Source organism: Mandrillus leucophaeus, unplaced genomic scaffold (genome assembly GCF_000951045.1).
Source record: "Mandrillus leucophaeus isolate KB7577 unplaced genomic scaffold, Mleu.le_1.0 Scaffold499, whole genome shotgun sequence".
Classification (NCBI taxonomy): domain Eukaryota; kingdom Metazoa; phylum Chordata; class Mammalia; order Primates; family Cercopithecidae; genus Mandrillus; species Mandrillus leucophaeus.
This window is the reverse complement of record NW_012105353.1, coordinates 1,919,149-1,925,754: the sequence shown is the minus strand read 5'-3', so window position 1 is coordinate 1,925,754 and position 6,606 is coordinate 1,919,149.

Genomic DNA, 6,606 nt, shown 5'->3' with positions numbered 1-6,606 from the left:
TTTTTTTTTTGAGATGGAGTCTTGCTCTTGTCGCTCGGGCTGGAGTGCAGTGGCACAATCTTGGCTCACTGCAACCTCCGCCTCCCAGGTTCAAGCAATTCTCCTGCCTCAGCCTCCTAAGTGGCTGGGATTACAGGCACACGCCACCACGCCCGGCTAATTTTTGTACTTTTAGTAGAGACGGGGTTTTGTCGTGTAGACCAAGCTAGTCTCGAACTCCTGACCTCAAATGATTTGCCTACCTCGGCCTCCCAAAGTGCTGAGATTACAGTCATGAGTCACCGCGCCCAGCCAGAATTCACAGTCTTAATTATAATTTAAAATCCCGGGATGGGGGCTGGGTGCGGTGGCTCACGCCTGTAATCCCAGCCCTGTGGGAGGCCGAGGCGGGCAGATCACGAGGTCAGGAGATGGAGACCATCCTGGCTAACACGGTGAAACCCCGTCTCTACTAAAAATACAAAAAAAGAGGAAAAAAAGAAAAAAAATTAGCCGGGCGTGGTGGCAGGAACCCGGGAGGCGGAGCTTGCAGTGAGCCGAGATCACGCCACTGCACTCCACCCTGGACGATAAAGCGAGACTCCGTCTAAAAGAAAAAAAAAAACTCGCGTGATACCTGATCTACACCAACTAATATACATGTTGGTGGGATCTGAAAAGCCCAAAAATGGATGAAAGAGGCAGAATGGTAGTTTCCTAAGAGTGATATTAGTGACCTGACAAGCCCCACCTGGTCCATTTACGGGTCAGACAAACCCTGAAAGGTTTCTAATGACCTTAGGAAAGCTATTTCCAAAGTATTTCAGCTCTATGGCAACCAACAAACTAGAATTACTTGTGGGCCTGCCCCAGGGCATTCCAATAAGCAACCCCTAAAACGGCAGTTTCGAAAAAATAGTTGTCATTTGTGCAAATGATCAAAACATTGAAAAAGAGACTGCTCCCAAAGAATTTGAGAGAAGCCCCTAAAAACAGGCTGCCTACCTCTGATCACCTCCATGTTAACCAGCAAGACTGACAGGCCTCCGAAGACAGCTCTGGTAAGTTTCCACTGGTTATTTTTTGCCCTGTTTGTTAAAAAGCTCTGCCCTGAAGGCAGTGATCTAAGTAAGGAACAAGATTTTGAAATTCTTTCTAAAAGAAATTTATATCTGTAAAGAAAATCTCCATTTGTAAGGGTATCTCCCTCTCTGCACCTAAACCGTTAGAAACCTTTACAATGAGAAAGGCATTGGCTTAAAAGCTTGCATATCAACCTTTACCTTTGTTTAAGGTGCTTTTCCTGTCCATCTTGTCTTAACTGGGCCTTTAAGCCCTTCTTTATCTTGGCAAATAATGGTGTTTGTATCTAAGTTCTGTGCCTTTGAGATGTAAATTTTCTACCTTGTTTCACTTAAGAGTCATCCCTTTGGAAGCACAAACTTGCGGTTGTCGGGCTAACAATTGCTCAGGGCAATGGAATGATGGTCTGAAGGGGGAAGAGAAAAACTATTTCAAAGTTGGCAAATGAATCTATTTTTTTTTTTTTTTTTCTCAGATGGAGTCTTCCTCTGTCTTCCAGGCTGGGGTGCAGTGGCACGATCTCGGCTCACTGCAAGCTCCGCCTCCCGGGTTGGTTCACGCCATTCTCCTGCCTCAGCCTCCCGAGTAGGTGGGACTACAGGCGCCCGCCACCACGCCCGGCTAATTTTTTTGTATTTTTAGTAGAGACGGGGGTTTCACAGTATTAGCCGGGATGGTCTTGATCTCCTGACCTCGTGTTCCACCCGCCTCGGCCTCCCAAAGTGCTGGGATTACAGGCGTGAGCCACCGCGCCCGGCCCGGCAAATGAATCTTAATGAAAGCAATAAAATCTGCTTCTTTCTGTGTATATGTTTGTATATTTATGTGTTATGTGTATCTGATATTTTTATACCAAAATACATAAAAGAGCTCTATTTAATTGGTTTAATAAGTGTTTAAAGTCATTAATTTATAAAGCAAGCATATTTTTCCTCTAGATTTACTAGTCAAACAAGCGTATTACCTCCTACATGTATAATAAAGTTATAAAGCCAACCAAAGAGCAAAATACATGAAAAAAAATCTTGATACCTGTCAGTCATGGTGATACAGAAGGGCTGGGCTCCTGGCTAAACCCCACCCACAAGCCTGGAACTTCGGCCCTAAGTGAAAACAGCTGACCCCGTTTTTCCCACCCAAATGTTGCCATTTTTGGCCTGCCCTGTCCCTATCCTGTGCTGATAAAAGACTTCAGCTGGCAGAGCAACACAAATGGCTGAGTGTCAAAGATACAAGCAGCTGAGTGGCAAGCAGAGCAGCAATGCATATCAGAGACTATGGATAGACACGGCTAACTTCAGACGGTGCGGCTTCGGAGAGAGGAGCCCAGCCTGAGACCGCTGGGCTTCAGGGAAAGATCACCTTCCCATCCCCTTTCCAGCCTCCCTTTCTGCTGAGAGCCACCCACCGCTCAATAAAGTCTGCATTCATCACCTTTCAAACAGTTCACGTGGCCTGATTCTTCCTGGACTCCAGACAAGAACCCGGGTTCCGAGAGAGCAGGGTTTGCCACCCTGACCCTCCAGTGACCTGGTTGGCACTTGGCCATCCCCGGATGGCAGAGCTGAAAGAGCATTGGTTGTAAAACATGCTTGGACGCTGCTGCAGGGCCCACAGAGAGCCTGCTCCCACCAGAGAAGAGCGACCAGTCGATCCCAGGATTCATTGGCTCTGATTCTTGCACTCACTCGCTTGCACCCTCCCTCCTGCGAAGAGTAGCTAGTGGTGGGCTGAGTGAAATGAGCCACTCCAGTTCCTGCCCACAAAGGAGTTCAAGAGAACTATCCCGTCTCAATGGGAAGGGAAAAAAGCAGGGTGGAAGAACCATGTTTAACCTGTTAGTCTTTTTGCTTTTGTAATATTTTAGTTTCCTGATTTTTTTTTGAAAAATAACTTGAGATGATGGCTAGCTTTGCTTAATGAACAACTCAAGCATAATTGTTAAAAATGAGTAAATTAGGTGTATGTAAATGGATACAAATTGATAAATGAGCTTTTCAGTTTTGAAAACCTTTTACAGTAACAAAGTCCTATTATGATTAAGTAATAAGTAATAGATATTCATGAAAAGTCTGAGTCATTTCCAATTAAGTCAGAATACGGAAACGTTAATTTGAACATAACTTTAAATTTATTTTTGGCTTCTTAAATTTTATAGGAAGACTAAATATGGCTGGGTGTGGTGGCTCACACCTGTAATTCCAGCACTTTGGGAGGCTGAGGCGGGCTGATCACGAGGTCAGGAATTCCAGATCAGCCTGGACAACATGGTGAAACCCCATCTCTACTAAAAATACAAAAATTTGCCAGGCTTGGTGGTGGGCGCCTGTAATCCCAGCTACTCAGAGGCTGAGGCAGGAGAATTGCTTGAACCTGGGAGGTGCAAGTTGCAGTGAGATCGTGCCACTGCACTCCAGCCTGGGTGACAGAGCAAGACTCTGTCTCAAAAAAAAAAAAAAAAAAAAAAGACTAAATATATTTTAGTCTGTTTAAAGAAAAGCTATGGAAAAATATTTTGGTCTGTTAATATGAAAAACTGTACTTTGAGAAAGTATATTTCTAGAAATTATGAAACTTAATTTATAGAATACTGATTCACGATTGCTAAGGATTAAAAATTCTAATAATATAATTAAAACTACTATAAAGGAAACAATTATGCAAACTAAAAGTAAGATGTGTTTTGGTGAGGGAAAAATAAAAAGATACTTTTTTCTTAAAAAGAATAATTTTGTCTAATATGGAGGTTATTTAAATGTTGTTTCAAAATAAGGATTTAGGAAGGAAATAGAAACAAGGTAGGGAGGAACCAGTAAGAGAGATGTGAAGAAAGTTATAAGTATGAAAATGTATGTTTGGCTTAAAAAAAAGTTGGAAAGAGAAAAAGTAGTATTTTTTTGTATGAGGAAGGATTTTTGTGGTCATAATAAGGGAAAAAGGAAAGTAAATTTTTGTCATAAAGTAGAATGATTGGTTGTTCCAATATGAAAAAGAAGTATAGAACAAAACTGAAGGTTTTAGCAAGTTGTACAAGATTTGAGCAAGTTCTAAGAGGTCTGAGCAAGTTTTAGGTGTGTAAGAGATAAATCCTATGAAAAGAATTTTGTAGGCCAGGTGAGGTGGCTCACACCTGTAATCCCAGCACTTTGGGAGGCCGAGGCGAACAGATCACTTGAGGTCAGGAGTTCGAGACCAGCCTTGCCAACATGGCAAAACCCCATCTCTACTAAAAATTAAAAAATTAGCTGGGCGTGGTGGTGCATGCCTGTAATCCCAGCTACTCGGGAGGCTGAGGCAGGAGAATCGCTTGAACCCGGGAGGCAGAGGCTGCAGTGAGCCGCAACTGCACTATTGCACTCTAGCCTGGGCAACAGAGCAAGACCCCATATCAAAAAAAAAAAAAAAAAAAGAATTTTCTATGTGATCAAGTTGGCAAAAATTGGAAAGGAATTATTTATAGGGTTTTCTAAAAATTAAACTTTGAGATCAAAAGTACACTAATACAAAACTAAAATTTAATCCCCTGTGTTAACACAGTGTGTTCTTGGAGTATTCATCTGTTTTTTTTTTTTTCCAGAGACCTTTTTTTGTATTAAATGTGTAAACAGTAGTCCTCATTTTGCAAATTCAAAATCAGACAAATGTATGAGGGTGTATAATTGGTATATTTATAAACTGTATCACTCAAAAACCACTGCGGTCACAATCTATATTACATTCAACATTTGCATATTTACATGATACTTACTTACTGCAAAGTAAATACAAAATGAACTCCCATCAGCTTAGTTCAGAACACAGGTAATATAATTTCAGAACAAAGGCAGTTTTTTCAACAACAAGAAGAAGAAAAAACAGAACTCTCCCAAGTACCAATTCACTATTTTGTGGAAAAATACAGAAAGACTAATTATAAGAGTTCCATTCAGGTTTAATCAGTAAGATATGTTGTTTGTTTGTTTTGTTTTTGGAGACAGGCTCTCACTCTGTCATCTGGCCTGGAGTGCAGTGGTGCAATTATAGCTCACTGCAGCCTCGAACTCCTGGGTTCAATGAATCCTTCCACCTCAGCCTCCTAAAGCACTGGGATTACAGACGTGAGACACCACACTCAGTCTAGTAAGATATGTTTTTGTTACTGAAATACAGCTAAAGTTTTAGATTTTAATCACCAAGATAACAGTACTTCTGGTTTACAATTGACCTTAAGATAGTGGATACTAATATATATACATTTTGACATTTTTTTTAAAGTCTTCAAAACTTAAATAATACAATTCTGAAAGTATATATGCCTTGCCGTCCACTCAATAAACATGATTTATTTTTATACAGGTCACAAAAGTTCAATTAACCAGAATTCTGTATCTATTGCCTGCCTGCTAGGGTTCGGTCTTAAGTCTGACTATATCAAAAACAGCAGTTCAGAATTTATTTCATACAATTAATCCCAAGAGTTGCTGGGTAGCTTTTAAAGTATTTTATTGCTTATAATACAACTCACTAGATAGTCTATACCGGTAGCTTCTGACATCAGAATTGTCTGGGGAGCTCTTTTAAAAATACATGGGATCCACATCATAGCTAATTACACTAAGTATCGAGAATGTCTGTATTTTGTAATGTTCCCAGGTGATAATGCTATGCAGCCTAGTGTGGGAAACCCTGACCTGCCACTGAGCTTGTGGTTCTCAATTTTTCAGGTGCATTGGAATCACTGGGGGGAACTTTAAAAACTAAAAGCAAAGCAAAACGAACAGAAAACCAGATGTGCTTCAGTAGATTGAGAGTCGTGTGCAAGAACCAGCATTTGAAACAACCATTGCAGCTGGTCCAAAACAACTCAGGAACACTGCACTCCCTTTGTCAGATACCACATTACAATGAGTACATTCAGCAAGTTAGGCGACATTGTCCTGCAAGCCCTAATGAATCCTGCCCTAGGCAGTTTGAGCAAGTGTTTGAGGGCAACACTCAGCCTTTTCAAATAAAATATATTTATATTCTTAAATATTAGGTCAAAGTCAACTGAATTGTGAGACCATCATTCATTAAAGAACATAAATGCCCTTTCAAACAATTTAAACTTACTTTCTTTTTTTTTTTTTTTTTTGAGACAGTCTTGCTGTGTCACCCAGGCCAGAGGCCAATGGTGCCGTTTCGACTCACTGCAACCTCTGCCTCCCAGGTTCAAGCGATTCTCCTGCCTCAGCCTCCCGAGTAGCTGGGACTACAGGTGCCCGCCACCACGCCTGGCTAATTTTTGTATTTTTAGTCTCCCGAGTAGCTGGGACTACAGGTGCCCGCCACCACGCCTGGCTAATTTTTGTATTTTTAGTAGAGATAGGGTTTCCCTATGTTGGCCAGGCTAGTCTCGAACTCCTGACCTCATGATCTACCTGCCTCGGCCTCCCAAAGTGCTGGGATCACAGGCGTGAGCCACTGTGCCTGGCCACAATTTAAACTTTTAAACAAACCAGTTCTTAGCCCTCAACTTAAATCTAATGCTTTCTCCATCATTAGCCTGATACGTGATCAGAGGTA